We start from the raw sequence: 18,198 nt of genomic DNA, 5'->3' as shown, positions 1-18,198 counted from the left end.
GATGAACAGAGGTTAGTGTTCTCCTCTGAGCGTGTTGAGTCTGATGAACAGAGGTTAGTGTTCTCCTCTGAGCGTGTTGAGTCTGATGAACAGAGGTTAGTGTTCTCCTCCGAGCGTGTTGAGTCTGATGAACAGAGGTTAGTGTTCTCCTCTGAGCGTGTTGAGTCTGATGAACAGAGGTTAGTGTTCTCCTCTGAGCGTGTTGAGTCTGATGAACAGAGGTTAGTGTTCTCCTCTGAGCGTGTTGAGTCTGATAAACAGAGGTTAGTGTTCTCCTCAGAGCGTGTTGAGTCTGATGAACAGAATACATCTGCTGCTAGTGAAGATAATGCTGGACTGAGCTGCTGAGGAAGATCCAAATGTACACTGCAACCATCTCAGACGAAACCAGAATAAAGAAAACACAAAATATCAACATAAATACAATAAACAAAATATAAATACTGGGTTCTGGTCCTGAGCAGTGACCACAGCTCTGTCCTTACACCTCTCCCCTGCGTTTATCTCTTAATCGTGGCCTGTCAGAGGGCGAAGTGTCTGAGGATTTGTTGTTTCCTGTTGTTCTGAGCAGATATTGATCTAAACATCACAGGGAACAAGCTACAGATTCATTTCAAACTAAAAAAGAAAACGAGCCTTTCATCAGCGAACGTTTCAAGCCGAGGAGACGCCTGAAAAAACAAATTAAAGTTCCTCCCCTCTGTCTCCTCTGTCCACATCCATCTCTGCTCCTCCTCTCTCTCTGTGTATTACCGTATTACCTAGATTAGCTGCACGTTTCCTTCAACCAAAAACTCCATGATCGTCAATTGGGTTGTGTTTAGGTTTAAGGGCAAAACTGATCTTTTCTGAAACGCTGACGTGAGTCTCTCTCTGAAACTGACACAGCTCCTCGCGGCCTCTACAGTGAACTACATCAGTCATAAACTACACTGTAAACACACAGCTCCTCACTCCCTCTACAGTGAACTACATCAGTCATAAACTACACTGTACACACACAGCTCCTCGCTCCCTCTACAGTGAACTACATCAGTCACAAACTACACTGTACACACACAGGTCCTCTCTCCCTCTACAGTGAACTACATCAGTCATAAACTACACTGTACACACACAGCTCCTCACTCCCTCTACAGTGAACTACATCAGTCATAAACTACACTGTACACACACAGCTCCTCTCTCCCTCTACAGTGAACTACATCAGTCATAAACTACACTGTACACACACAGCTCCTCGCGGCCTCTACAGTGAACTACATCAGTCATAAACTACACTGTACACACACAGCTCCTCTCTCCCTCTACAGTGAACTACATCAGTCATAAGCTACACTGTACACACACAGCTCCTCGCGGCCTCTACAGTGAACTACATCAGTCATAAACTACACAGTACACACACAGCTCCTCACTCCCTCTACAGTGAACTACATCAGTCATAAACTACACTGTACACACACAGCTCCTCGCTCCATCTACAGTGAACTACGTCAGTCACAAACTACACTGTACACACACAGGTCCTCTCTCCCTCTACAGTGAACTACATCAGTCATAAACTACACTGTACACACACAGCTCCTCACTCCCTCTACAGTGAACTACATCAGTCATAAACTACACTGTACACACACAGGTCCTCTCTCCCTCTACAGTGAACTACATCAGTCATAAACTACACTGTACACACACAGCTCCTTGCTCCCTCTACAGTGAACTACATCAGTCATAAACTACACTGTACACACACAGCTCCTCACTCCCTCTACAGTGAACTACATCAGTCATAAACTACACTGTACACACACAGCTCCTCGCTCCCTCTACAGTGAACTACGTCAGTCACAAACTACACTGTACACACACAGGTCCTCTCTCCCTCTACAGTGAACTACATCAGTCATAAACTACACTGTACACACACAGCTCCTCACTCCCTCTACAGTGAACTACATCAGTCATAAACTACACTGTACACACACAGCTCCTCTCTCCCTCTACAGTGAACTACATCAGTCATAAACTACACTGTACACACACAGCTCCTCGCGGCCTCTACAGTGAACTACATCAGTCATAAACTACACTGTACACACACAGCTCCTCACTCCCTCTACAGTGAACTACGTCAGTCACAAACTACACTGTACACACACAGGTCCTCTCTCCCTCTACAGTGAACTACGTCAGTCACAAACTACACTGTACACACACAGGTCCTCTCTCCCTCTACAGTGAACTACATCAGTCACAAACTACACTGTACACACACAGCTCCTCGCTCCTTCTACAGTGAACTACATCAGTCATAAACTACACTGTACACACACAGCTCCTCCCTCCCTCTACAGTGAACTACATCAGTCATAAACTACACTGTACACAAAGCTCCTCTCTCCCTCTACCGTGAACTACATCAGTCATAAACTACACTGTACACACACAGCTCCTCCCTCCCTCTACAGTGAACTACATCAGTCATAAACTACACTGTACACACACAGCTCCTCGCTCCCTCTACAGTGAACTACATCAGTCATAAACTACACTGTACACACACAGGTCCTCTCTCCCTCTACAGTGAATTACATCAGTAATAAACTACACTGTACACACACAGCTCCTCTCTCCCTCTACCGTGAACTACATCAGTCATAAACTACACTGTACACACACAGCTCCTCCCTCCCTCTACAGTGAACTACATCAGTAATAAACTACACTGTACACACACAGGTCCTCTCTCACTCTACAGTGAACTACATCAGTCATAAACTACTCTGTACACACACAGCTCCTCACTCCCTCTACAGTGAATTACATCAGTAATAAACTACACTGTACACACACAGCTCCTCTCTCCCTCTACCGTGAACTACATCAGTCATAAACTACACTGTACACACACAGGTCCTCCCTCCCTCTACAGTGAACTACATCAGTAATAAACTACACTGTACACACACAGGTCCTCTCTCACTCTACAGTGAACTACATCAGTCATAAACTACTCTGTACACACACAGCTCCTCGCTCCCTCTACAGTGAACTACATCAGTAATAAACTACACTGTACACACACAGCTCCTCGCTCCCTATACAGTGAACTACATCAGTCACAAACTACACTGTACACACACAGCTCCTCCCTCCCTCTACAGTGAACTACATCAGTCATAAACTACACTGTACACACACAGCTCCTCTCTCCCTCTACAGTGAACTACATCAGTCATAAACTACACTGTACACAAATCTCCTCTCTCCCTCTACCGTGAACTACATCAGTCATAAACTACACTGTACACACACAGCTCCTCCCTCCCTCTACAGTGAACTACATCAGTCATAAACTACACTGTACACACACAGCTCCTCGCTCCCTCTACAGTGAATTACATCAGTAATAAACTACACTGTACACACACAGCTCCTCTCTCCCTCTACCGTGAACTACATCAGTCATAAACTACACTGTACACACACAGGTCCTCCCTCCCTCTACAGTGAACTACATCAGTAATAAACTACACTGTACACACACAGGTCCTCTCTCACTCTACAGTGAACTACATCAGTCATAAACTACTCTGTACACACACAGCTCCTCGCTCCCTCTACAGTGAACTACATCAGTAATAAACTACACTGTACACACACAGCTCCTCACTCCCTCTACAGTGAACTACATCAGTCATAAACTACACTGTACACACACAGCTCCTCGCTCCTTCTACAGTGAACTACATCAGTCATAAACTACACTGTACACACACAGCTCCTCTCTCCTTCTACAGTGAACTACATCAGTCACAAACTACACTGTACACACACAGCTCCTCACTCCCTCTACAGTGAACTACATCAGTCACAAACTACACTGTACACACATAGCTCCTCCCTGACTCTACAGTGAACTACATCAGTCAAAAACTACACTGTACACACACAGCTTCTCTCTCCCTCTACAGTGAACTACATCAGTCACAAACTACACTGTACACACACAACTCCTCGCTCCTTCTACAGTGAACTACATCAGTCATGAACTACACTGTACACACACAGCTCCTCTCTCCCTCTACAGTGAACTACATCAGTCATAAACTACACTGTACACAAATCTCATCTCTCCCTCTACCGTGAACTACATCAGTCATAAACTACACTGTACACACACAGCTCCTCCCTCCCTCTACAGTGAACTACATCAGTCATAAACTACACTGTACACACACAGCTCCTCGCTCCCTCTACAGTGAACTACATCAGTCATAAACTACACTGTACACACACAGGTCCTCTCTCCCTCTACAGTGAATTACATCAGTAATAAACTACACTGTACACCCACACCTCCTCTCTCCCTCTACCGTGAACTACATCAGTCATAAACTACACTGTACACACACAGCTCCTCCCTCCCTCTACAGTGAACTACATCAGTAATAAACTACACTGTACACACACAGGTCCTCTCTCACTCTACAGTGAACTACATCAGTCATAAACTACTCTGTACACACACAGCTCCTCGCTCCCTCTACAGTGAACTACATCAGTAATAAACTACACTGTACACACAGAGCTCCTCACTCCCTCTACAGTGAACTACATCAGTCATAAACTACACTGTACACACACAGCTCCTCGCTCCTTCTACAGTGAACTACATCAGTCATAAACTACACTGTACACACACAGCTCCTCTCTCCTTCTACAGTGAACTACATCAGTCACAAACTACACTGTACACACACAGCTCCTCACTCCCTCTACAGTGAACTACATCAGTCACAAACTACACTGTACACACATAGCTCCTCCCTGACTCTACAGTGAACTACATCAGTCATAAACTACACTGTACACACACAGCTTCTCTCTCCCTCTACAGTGAACTACATCAGTCACAAACTACACTGTACACACACAGCTCCTCACTCCCTCTACAGTGAACTACATCAGTCACAAACTACACTGTACACACATAGCTCCTCCCTGACTCTACAGTGAACTACATCAGTCAAAAACTACACTGTACACACACAGCTTCTCTCTCCCTCTACAGTGAACTACATCAGTCACAAACTACACTGTACACACACAACTCCTCGCTCCTTCTACAGTGAACTACATCAGTCATGAACTACACTGTACACACACAGCTCCTCTCTCCCTCTACAGTGAACTACATCAGTCATAAACTACACTGTACACAAATCTCATCTCTCCCTCTACCGTGAACTACATCAGTCATAAACTACACTGTACACACACAGCTCCTCCCTCCCTCTACAGTGAACTACATCAGTCATAAACTACACTGTACACACACAGCTCCTCGCTCCCTCTACAGTGAACTACATCAGTCATAAACTACACTGTACACACACAGGTCCTCTCTCCCTCTACAGTGAATTACATCAGTAATAAACTACACTGTACACCCACACCTCCTCTCTCCCTCTACCGTGAACTACATCAGTCATAAACTACACTGTACACACACAGCTCCTCCCTCCCTCTACAGTGAACTACATCAGTAATAAACTACACTGTACACACACAGGTCCTCTCTCACTCTACAGTGAACTACATCAGTCATAAACTACTCTGTACACACACAGCTCCTCGCTCCCTCTACAGTGAACTACATCAGTAATAAACTACACTGTACACACAGAGCTCCTCACTCCCTCTACAGTGAACTACATCAGTCATAAACTACACTGTACACACACAGCTCCTCGCTCCTTCTACAGTGAACTACATCAGTCATAAACTACACTGTACACACACAGCTCCTCTCTCCTTCTACAGTGAACTACATCAGTCACAAACTACACTGTACACACACAGCTCCTCACTCCCTCTACAGTGAACTACATCAGTCACAAACTACACTGTACACACATAGCTCCTCCCTGACTCTACAGTGAACTACATCAGTCATAAACTACACTGTACACACACAGCTTCTCTCTCCCTCTACAGTGAACTACATCAGTCACAAACTACACTGTACACACACAGCTCCTCCCTCCCTCTACAGTGAACTACATCAGTCACAAACTACACTGTACACACACAGGTCCTCTCTCCCTCTACAGTGAACTACATCAGTCATAAACTACACTGTACACACACAGGTCCTCTCTCCCTCTACAGTGAACTACATCAGTCATAAACTACACTGTACACACACAGCTCCTCGCTCCCTCTACAGTGAACTACATCAGTCATAAACTACACTGTACACACACAGCTCCTCCCTCCCTCTACAGTGAACTACATCAGTCACAAACTACACTGTACACACACAGCTCCTCCCTCCCTCTACAGTGAACTACATCAGTCATAAACTACACTGTACACACACAGTTCCTCTCTCCCTCTACAGTGAACTACATCAGTCACAAACTACACTGTACACACACAGCTCCTCGCTCCCTCTACAGTGAACTACGTCAGTCACAAACTACACTGTACACACACAGGTCCTCTCTCCCTCTACAGTGAACTACATCAGTCACAAACTACACTGTACACACACAGCTCCTCACTCCCTCTACAGTGAACTACATCAGTCATAAACTACACTGTACACACACAGGTCCTCTCTCCCTCTACAGTGAACTACATCAGTCATAAACTACACTGTACACACACAGCTCCTCGCTCCCTCTACAGTGAACTACATCAGTCATAAACTACACTGTACACACACAACTCCTCACTCCCTCTACAGTGAACTACATCAGTCATAAACTACACTGTACACACACAGCTCCTCGCTCCCTCTACAGTGAACTACGTCAGTCACAAACTACACTGTACACACACAGGTCCTCTCTCCGTCTACAGTGAACTACATCAGTCATAAACTACACTGTACACACACAGCTCCTCACTCCCTCTACAGTGAACTACATCAGTCATAAACTACACTGTACACACACAGCTCCTCTCTCCCTCTACAGTGAACTACATCAGTCATAAACTACACTGTACACACACAGCTCCTCTCTCCCTCTACAGTGAACTACATCAGTCATAAACTACACTGTACACACACAGCTCCTCGCGGCCTCTACAGTGAACTACATCAGACATAAACTACACTGTACACACACAGCTCCTCACTCCCTCTACAGTGAACTACGTCAGTCACAAACTACACTGTACACACACAGGTCCTCTCTCCCTCTACAGTGAACTACGTCAGTCACAAACTACACTGTACACACACAGGTCCTCTCTCCCTCTACAGTGAACTACATCAGTCACAAACTACACTGTACACACACAGCTCCTCTCTCCCTCTACAGTGAACTACATCAGTAATAAACTACACTGTACACACACAGGTCCTCTCTCCCTCTACAGTGAACTACATCAGTCACAAACTACACTGTACACACACAGCTCCTCTCTCCCTCTACAGTGAACTACATCAGTCACAAACTACACTGTACACACACAGCTCCTCCCTCCCTCTACAGTGAACTACATCAGTCATAAACTACACTGTACACACACAGCTCCTCTCTCCCTCTACACTGAACTATATCAGTCACAAACTACACTGTACACACACAGCTCCTCTCTCCCTCTACAGTGAACTACATCAGTCACAAACTACACTGTACACACACAGCTCCTTGCTCCCTCTACAGTGAACTACATCAGTCACAAACTACACTGTACACACACAGCTCCTCGCTCCCTCTACAGTGAACTACATCAGTCACAAACTACACTGTACACACACAGCTCCTCGCTCCCTCTACATTGAACTACATCAGTCACAAACTACACTGTACACACACAGCTCCTCGCTCCCTATACAGTGAACTACATCAGTCATAAACTACACTGTAAACACACAGCTCCCCTCTCCCTCTACCGTGAACTACATCAGTCATAAACTACACTGTACACACACAGCTCCTCTCTCCCTCTACCGTGAACTACATCAGTCATAAACTACAATGTACACACACAGCTCCTCTCTCCCTCTACAGTGAACTACATCAGTCATAAACTACACTGTACACACACAGCTCCTTGCTCCCTCTACAGTGAACTACATCAGCCATAAACTACACTGTACACACACAGCTCCTCGCTCCCTCTACAGTGAACTACATCAGTCATAAACTACACTGTACACACACATCTCCTCGCTCCCTCTACAGTGAACTACATCAGTCATAAACTACACTGTACACACACAGCTCCTCTCTCCCTCTACCGTGAACTACATCAGTCACAAACTACACTGTACACACACAGCTCCTCTCTCCCTCTACTGTGAACTACATCAGTCATAAACTACACTGTACACACACAGCTCCTCTCTCCCTCTACCGTGAACTACATCAGTCATAAACTACACTGTGCACACACAGCTCCTCCCTCCCTCTACAGTGAACTACGTCAGTCACAAACTACACTGTACACACACAGGTCCTCTCTCCCTCTACAGTGAACTACGTCAGTCACAAACTACACTGTACACACACAGGTCCTCTCTCCCTCTACAGTGAACTACATCAGTCACAAACTACACTGTACACACACAGCTCCTCGCTCCTTCTACAGTGAACTACATCAGTCATAAACTACACTGTACACACACAGCTCCTCCCTCCCTCTACAGTGAACTACATCAGTAATAAACTACACTGTACACACACAGGTCCTCTCTCCCTCTACAGTGAACTACATCAGTCACAAACTACACTGTACACACACAGCTCCTCGCTCCCTCTACAGTGAACTACATCAGTCACAAACTACACTGTACACACACAGCTCCTCTCTCCCTCTACAGTGAACTACATCAGTAATAAACTACACTGTACACACACAGGTCCTCTCTCCCTCTACAGTGAACTACATCAGTCACAAACTACACTGTACACACACAGCTCCTCTCTCCCTCTACAGTGAACTACATCAGTCACAAACTACACTGTACACACACAGCTCCTCCCTCCCTCTACAGTGAACTACATCAGTCATAAACTACACTGTACACACACAGCTCCTCTCTCCCTCTACACTGAACTACATCAGTCATAAACTACACTGTGCACACACAGCTCCTCCCTCCCTCTACAGTGAACTACGTCAGTCACAAACTACACTGTACACACACAGGTCCTCTCTCCCTCTACCGTGAACTACATCAGTCATAAACTACACTGTGCACACACAGCTCCTCCCTCCCTCTACAGTGAACTACGTCAGTCACAAACTACACTGTACACACACAGGTCCTCTCTCCCTCTACAGTGAACTACATCAGTCACAAACTACACTGTACACACACAGCTCCTCGCTCCTTCTACAGTGAACTACATCAGTCATAAACTACACTGTGCACACACAGCTCCTCTCTCCCTCTACAGTGAACTACGTCAGTCACAAACTACACTGTACACACACAGGTCCTCTCTCCCTCTACAGTGAACTACGTCAGTCACAAACTACACTGTACACACACAGGTCCTCTCTCCCTCTACAGTGAACTACATCAGTCACAAACTACACTGTACACACACAGCTCCTCGCTCCTTCTACAGTGAACTACATCAGTCATAAACTACACTGTACACACACAGCTCCTCCCTCCCTCTACAGTGAACTACATCAGTAATAAACTACACTGTACACACACAGGTCCTCTCTCCCTCTACAGTGAACTACATCAGTCACAAACTACACTGTACACACACAGCTCCTCGCTCCCTCTACAGTGAACTACATCAGTCACAAACTACACTGTACACACACAGCTCCTCTCTCCCTCTACAGTGAACTACATCAGTAATAAACTACACTGTACACACACAGGTCCTCTCTCCCTCTACAGTGAACTACATCAGTCACAAACTACACTGTACACACACAGCTCCTCTCTCCCTCTACAGTGAACTACATCAGTCACAAACTACACTGTACACACACAGCTCCTCCCTCCCTCTACAGTGAACTACATCAGTCATAAACTACACTGTACACACACAGCTCCTCTCTCCCTCTACACTGAACTATATCAGTCACAAACTACACTGTACACACACAGCTCCTCTCTCCCTCTACAGTGAACTACATCAGTCACAAACTACACTGTACACACACAGCTCCTTGCTCCCTCTACAGTGAACTACATCAGTCACAAACTACACTGTACACACACAGCTCCTCGCTCCCTCTACAGTGAACTACATCAGTCACAAACTACACTGTACACACACAGCTCCTCGCTCCCTCTACATTGAACTACATCAGTCTCAAACTACACTGTACACACACAGCTCCTCGCTCCCTATACAGTGAACTACATCAGTCATAAACTACACTGTACACACACAGCTCCCCTCTCCCTCTACCGTGAACTACATCAGTCATAAACTACACTGTACACACACAGCTCCTCTCTCCCTCTACCGTGAACTACATCAGTCATAAACTACACTGTACACACACAGCTCCTCTCTCCCTCTACAGTGAACTACATCAGTCATAAACTACACTGTACACACACAGCTCCTTGCTCCCTCTACAGTGAACTACATCAGCCATAAACTACACTGTACACACACAGCTCCTCGCTCCCTCTACAGTGAACTACATCAGTCATAAACTACACTGTACACACACATCTCCTCGCTCCCTCTACAGTGAACTACATCAGTCATAAACTACACTGTACACACACAGCTCCTCTCTCCCTCTACCGTGAACTACATCAGTCACAAACTACACTGTACACACACAGCTCCTCTCTCCCTCTACTGTGAACTACATCAGTCATAAACTACACTGTACACACACAGCTCCTCTCTCCCTCTACCGTGAACTACATCAGTCATAAACTACACTGTGCACACACAGCTCCTCCCTCCCTCTACAGTGAACTACATCAGTCATAAACTACACTGTACACACACAGCTCCTCTCTCCCTCTACAGTGAACTACATCAGTCATAAAGTACACTGTACACACACAGCTCCTTGCTCCCTCTACAGTGAACTACATCAGTCATAAACTACACTGTACACACACAGCTCCTCGCTCCCTCTACAGTGAACTACATCAGTCATAAACTACACTGTACACACACATCTCCTCGCTCCCTCTACAGTGAACTACATCAGCCATAAACTACACTGTACACACACAGCTCCTCTTTCCCTCTACCGTGAACTACATCAGTCATAAACTACACTGTACACAAAGCTCCTCTCTCCCTCTACCGTGAACTACATCAGTCATAAACTACACTGTACACACACAGCTCCTCCCTCCCTCTACAGTGAACTACATCAGTCATAAACTACACTGTACACACACAGCTCCTCGCTCCCTCTACAGTGAACTACATCAGTCATAAACTACACTGTACACACACAGGTCCTCTCTCCCTCTACAGTGAATTACATCAGTAATAAACTACACTGTACACACACAGCTCCTCTCTCGCTCTACCGTGAACTACATCAGTCATAAACTACACTGTACACACACAGCTCCTCCCTCCCTCTACAGTGAACTACATCAGTAATAAACTACACTGTACACACACAGGTCCTCTCTCACTCTACAGTGAACTACATCAGTCATAAACTACTCTGTACACACACAGCTCCTCACTCCCTCTACAGTGAACTACATCAGTAATAAACTACACTGTACACACACAGCTCCTCACTCCCTCTACAGTGAACTACATCAGTCATAAACTACACTGTACACACACAGCTCCTCGCTCCTTCTACAGTGAACTACATCAGTCATAAACTACACTGTACACACACAGCTCCTCGCTCCCTATACAGTGAACTACATCAGTCATAAACTACACTGTACACACACAGGTCCTCTCTCCCTCTACAGTGAATTACATCAGTAATAAACTACACTGTACACACACAGCTCCTCTCTCCCTCTACCGTGAACTACATCAGTCATAAACTACACTGTACACACACAGGTCCTCCCTCCCTCTACAGTGAACTACATCAGTAATAAACTACACTGTACACACACAGGTCCTCTCTCACTCTACAGTGAACTACATCAGTCATAAACTACTCTGTACACACACAGCTCCTCACTCCCTCTACAGTGAACTACATCAGTCATAAACTACACTGTACACACACAGCTCCTCGCTCCTTCTACAGTGAACTACATCAGTCATAAACTACACTGTACACACACAGCTCCTCGCTCCCTCTACAGTGAACTACATCAGTCATAAACTACACTGTACACACACAGGTCCTCTCTCCCTCTACAGTGAATTACATCAGTAATAAACTACACTGTACACACACAGCTCCTCTCTCCCTCTACCGTGAACTACATCAGTCATAAACTACACTGTACACACACAGGTCCTCCCTCCCTCTACAGTGAACTACATCAGTAATAAACTACACTGTACACACACAGCTCCTCGCTCCTTCTACAGTGAACTACATCAGTCATAAACTACACTGTACACACACAGCTCCTCGCTCCCTCTACAGTGAACTACATCAGTCATAAACTACACTGTACACACACAGGTCCTCTCTCCCTCTACAGTGAATTACATCAGTAATAAACTACACTGTACGCACACAGCTCCTCTCTCCCTCTACCGTGAACTACATCAGTCATAAACTACACTGTACACACACAGGTCCTCCCTCCCTCTACAGTGAACTACATCAGTAATAAACTACACTGTACACACACAGGTCCTCTCTCACTCTACAGTGAACTACATCAGTCATAAACTACTCTGTACACACACAGCTCCTCGCTCCCTCTACAGTGAACTACATCAGTAATAAACTACACTGTACACACACAGCTCCTCACTCCCTCTACAGTGAACTACATCAGTCATAAACTACACTGTACACACACAGATCCTCGCTCCTTCTACAGTGAACTACATCAGTCATAAACTACACTGTACACACACAGCTCCTCTCTCCTTCTACAGTGAACTACATCAGTCACAAACTACACTGTACACACACAGCTCCTCACTCCCTCTACAGTGAACTACATCAGTCACAAACTACACTGTACACACATAGCTCCTCCCTGACTCTACAGTGAACTACATCAGTCATAAACTACACTGTACACACACAGCTTCTCTCTCCCTCTACAGTGAACTACATCAGTCACAAACTACACTGTACACACACAACTCCTCGCTCCTTCTACAGTGAACTACATCAGTCATAAACTACACTGTACACACACAGCTCCTCTCTCCCTCTACAGTGAACTACATCAGTCATAAACTACACTGTACACAAATCTCCTCTCTCCCTCTACCGTGAACTACATCAGTCATAAACTACACTGTACACACACAGCTCCTCCCTCCCTCTACAGTGAACTACATCAGTCATAAACTACACTGTACACACACAGCTCCTCGCTCCCTCTACAGTGAACTACATCAGTCATAAACTACACTGTACACACACAGGTCCTCTCTCCCTCTACAGTGAATTACATCAGTAATAAACTACACTGTACACACACAGCTCCTCTCTCCCTCTACCGTGAACTACATCAGTCATAAACTACACTGTACACACACAGCTCCTCCCTCCCTCTACAGTGAACTACATCAGTAATAAACTACACTGTACACACACAGGTCCTCTCTCACTCTACAGTGAACTACATCAGTCATAAACTACTCTGTACACACACAGCTCCTCGCTCCCTCTACAGTGAACTACATCAGTAATAAACTACACTGTACACACACAGCTCCTCACTCCCTCTACAGTGAACTACATCAGTCATAAACTACACTGTACACACACAGCTCCTCGCTCCTTCTACAGTGAACTACATCAGTCATAAACTACACTGTACACACACAGCTCCTCTCTCCTTCTACAGTGAACTACATCAGTCACAAACTACACTGTACACACACAGCTCCTCACTCCCTCTACAGTGAACTACATCAGTCACAAACTACACTGTACACACATAGCTCCTCCCTGACTCTACAGTGAACTACATCAGTCATAAACTACACTGTACACACACAGCTTCTCTCTCCCTCTACAGTGAACTACATCAGTCACAAACTACACTGTACACACACAACTCCTCACTCCCTCTACAGTGAACTACATCAGTCACAAACTACACTGTACACACACAGCTCCTCCCTCCCTCTACAGTAAACTACATCAGTCACAAACTACACTGTACACACACAGCTCCTCCCTCCCTCTACAGTGAACTACATCAGTCATAAACTACACTGTACACACACAGTTCCTCTCTCCCTCTACAGTGAACTACATCAGTCACAAACTACACTGTACACACACAGCTCCTCACTCCCTCTACAGTGAACTACATCAGTCACAAACTACACTGTACACACACAGCTCCTCCCTCCCTCTACAGTGAACTACATCAGTCACAAACTACACTGTACACACACAGCTCCTCACTCCCTCTACAGTGAACTACATCAGTCACAAACTACACTGTACACACACAGCTCCTCCCTCCCTCTACAGTGAACTACATCAGTCACAAACTACACTGTACACACACAGCTCCTCACTCCCTCTACAGTGAACTACATCAGTCACAAACTACACTGTACACACGCAGCTCCTCCCTCCCTCTACAGTGAACTACATCAGTCACAAACTACACTGTACACACACAGACTGCACTAGAGTTCAGATTCACACAGATGAATAAATAGAAATGGTGTGTGTTAGAAATATATACTGCAGTGTTAACATCTAGATTCAGTCGTTCAGTGTGTAGTGCACTACAGAGGGAGGATGGAGTGATTTGGGATTAAACTTCTGTTTCTCTCAGGCTTCATGGTGTTTTGGTGTCTCTCTATAAGAGGTACTATGGCCCCCTACTGGACTGGGGTGATAATGCAGCCGAAGGAGGAAAATCTTAAAACAATATTCAGCTCTGTGCAGGCAGGGCATAATTAAAGTAATATATCTATGTACAGCACCTTTCATACATGCATAAAAGTGCATCTCAGAGTGCTTTACACAGTTTCTGTTAGACCAAGGTCATAAAATATAAAAGGGTAAACACTGTAACAATTACAAGCAATATTTAAAATGAAAGTGAAGATAGAACAAAATGTAAAAATAAACAGGAAAAATGATCTGAGGCAGGGGCTGAGCTCCAGAGTTAAAGGTTAAAAAGTTAGAAATGTCCAGATTTCTGCAATAAACACAATTTATTTCACAGTGACTTATCTTTACGTCTTTAACCCACAGAGACATTTACAGTCATATTTCAGCTGAAGGGGGCGGTCCCAGGGGTCCTAACGTTTCCTGTAAGGGAGGCCAGAGGAAATGCCTGCTCAAAAAAAAGCACTTGGCCTTTAGTCTTAGGTGAACTGCCATAAAAATGTGAACCCTGAGGGTCTTTATGTGACTTTAGTTAGAGGTTTAAATTTTAGTTTAACACTTTTAAAAAGCCACAGATGTGGGGCCTGGTTTGAGGACAGGCGCCAGAAGACATCATCACTCTGATTATAATAATAATAATACAAAAGGAAAAAAAAATAATCTCGCCCCTAAATCTGTAAAGGCCCTAATTGGTGACAGTTTAACTGGAGCTCACTGTGTTTCCTATCACTGTATAAAAGAAGCTCATTGTTGCTGTTAATTTTGGACAAACTGTCCTTTTATTTAAATATTTTCACACTTTGGATTAAATAAAATATTTATAATTAACCCTTTATAATAAAGCCCTTCTCTGGTCCTGGATTAACCCTTCGCTCTGTTCAGAATTAGAGATGAAGAAGTTATTTCGAAGTGTCTGAACACCTACACCTTCATGCATGATTTAGCGTGTGTGTGTATCTCACCTCTAACTCCACCCACACCATCCACTCTGCTCACCTGCAGCTGGAAAACCAAAACAATACGAGCATAAAACTAAACACTACTAAAGTTACACTGCACAATCAGAACTCACAATAACCCACTGGGGTCGGTAACAGTTCATTATTAATATATTTTTAATACCTGAATGTGTAGAATCTGCCCTCTCCACTCCGTCTCATCACCAGACCGTACACTCCTCACATCCAGAGTTATGAGCCTGCGAAGAGGTGCTGAGACACACCCGAGACACACGTCTGAGATCTGCCTGTGTGCTACTGTTGCAGTTGTTGTTCTTGTTATTTCTGAGCTTCACTGTTAGCGTCAGTGTTTATCAGAGACAATATTGACTTCAGAGTTTGTTTACACACTTTTCTAATCAGACTCTGATAAGTTCTCGGAATAAAACCAAACTTAGCACAAGGCCGTGTCCTGCTTATCTCCCGGGGTCGTATTTAGACAGTCAGGAGAGTGTTTACAGTCACTTCACCACGGCAAACAAGATGCATTTCCAGCTGCAAATAAGATTAAAATGAGAAGGTATCTGTGGCTTGTTTCTCTGAAAGTCTCAGCTCTAATGCTAGAGGAAGAGAAATCCTCTGAAGTGTAGTGGAAATCTGTGATATGTATTAATATATGAATATTTGGCATATTTTTCACCAGATTTCTGCATGTGTCTTGCTTGTATTTCATCTCATTCCATTGGCAGATCATTTCTTAATCAGAAATCTCAGGAAGATCTCTTTAATTCAGGGAAACTGCCTCCTCCTCCTCCACCTTCTCGTAGGAAAGTGTGGGAGGTGCTGAAGTGTTGAAAAGTTGGGTCTAACAGGGGGTGCTGTTCCCGTGGTCTGTTTGGATCCCAAAGCCTGGGTGCAGTGAGGGGGACACTGTACTGAATGAACAGCACCAATGGGGATGAGACTCTGGGGCATTTTCAGGTGTGACCCTGATGGTCACTCTCTCTGTTCTTCTGACTGTCCTCATCCTCAATAAACCTCTCTGTCCTTCACAGATCAGCTTCAAGTGTCTCAAACAGTGCTGTAGATGTGTAAGTACCATTTAGTTCCTTCCTTCATTCATTCATTCATTCATTCATTCATAAATCAAGTGCAGTAATGGGCCGAATAACCTTGTAATTCCCATACAGCAGTCTCAGAGTGAGAAGCGTTTGCTTCACAGAGGAGATATTAGATGTTTTCACTTAGTAAGAGACTCTGAGCTGCACAGAGGTCAAGAGAGAGGCTTTATTTAAGCACCATTATGTAATTACAGCGATCTGATTGGAGGAGAAGTGAGACCAGAGTGAGAAGCCACTAATTAATTCACCACCAATTATAAAAATGGAGGGGGAACATTACAATAATGTCTCCGCTGGACGTGGGCGGGTCCGAGAGAGCGGAAATCAAGAAGAGGGCTTTTATTCTTTCTTTCTATACTGCCGTCTTTTATTAGAAGACAGGAGCTGAGTAGGGCTGGGGTATTATGGGCTGTAGTCTCTATTTTTGAGAAGAATAGAGACGTCTGAGAGCCACTGAGTCATGCTGTGAACCCAGAAAAAAAAAAAAAAAACCATCGGAAACGAAGGGCATTAATCAGGAGTGTGTTCCTCTGTACCACAGTCGTAGTCTAGCTTTATACTAGATGTACAGGAACATTGTTGTGAGGATCTGATGGCAGCAGTGGGGGCATTAATGAGGTGATGGTGTTGATGATTGCGACAAGAAACATTTTTTTTTCTGTTTCTTTATAAGAAGAAGAAGAATAATGAAGATATTAAAGTTAATGCAGTGTCTTTCCCACTTGGGAGTATTATAATGTAAATTATAGGAAAATTATGATGTCTCGATTTCCACGTTGTCTATCCTCATAAAACATAAATGAGCACAGACCTGTAGTTTTGACTGAAACTGGAGGCAGCGTGGCTTTGTATTGACTCGTCTCGCATTGAAACAATCACGAGGGAGAGGAGGGTTAAAGAACACTTATGAATAACATGCGTGCATTATGATCTTGTTGTGTCTCTCTGGTCCAAAATTCCCTGTCCCTCTTTGTAGTAGCTGAAAGGCCCATGGAAAAGAGAAAGGCAAACAAGTTAAAAAAATATGTAAATACTCACCGGTTTGGAGAGGGTTAAATCTAATGATTATTAATTGCTCTATTGTGTTTGGGACAGGCCTCTTGAACACACAACTATGCTCAGCCCTTTTGCTTTTCCACTGACCAAATCCTGTCCTGGAAGCGGGTTCTTGTTTAGTGGCTGTT

At 44.6% G+C, this 18,198-nt stretch overlaps 1 long non-coding RNA gene across 1 annotated transcript; it reads right to left on the bottom strand.

Moving 5' to 3' along the window:
* Nucleotides 1-442: 442 nt before the first annotated feature.
* Nucleotides 443-16,214, bottom strand: LOC136676370 (uncharacterized). The gene is made up of 3 exons (XR_010796287.1): nt 16,078-16,214; nt 15,918-15,957; nt 443-579 (listed from the first exon to the last, which is right to left on the bottom strand). It is a non-coding gene; the product is annotated as an uncharacterized lncRNA (long non-coding RNA).
* Between the last annotated feature and the right edge of the window lie 1,984 nt (nt 16,215-18,198).

The sequence above is a fragment of the Hoplias malabaricus genome, chromosome X2 (genome assembly GCF_029633855.1).
Source record: "Hoplias malabaricus isolate fHopMal1 chromosome X2, fHopMal1.hap1, whole genome shotgun sequence".
Classification (NCBI taxonomy): domain Eukaryota; kingdom Metazoa; phylum Chordata; class Actinopteri; order Characiformes; family Erythrinidae; genus Hoplias; species Hoplias malabaricus.
Note: the sequence above shows the minus strand (reverse complement) of the source record. Positions and strands in the feature narration are given on the sequence as shown.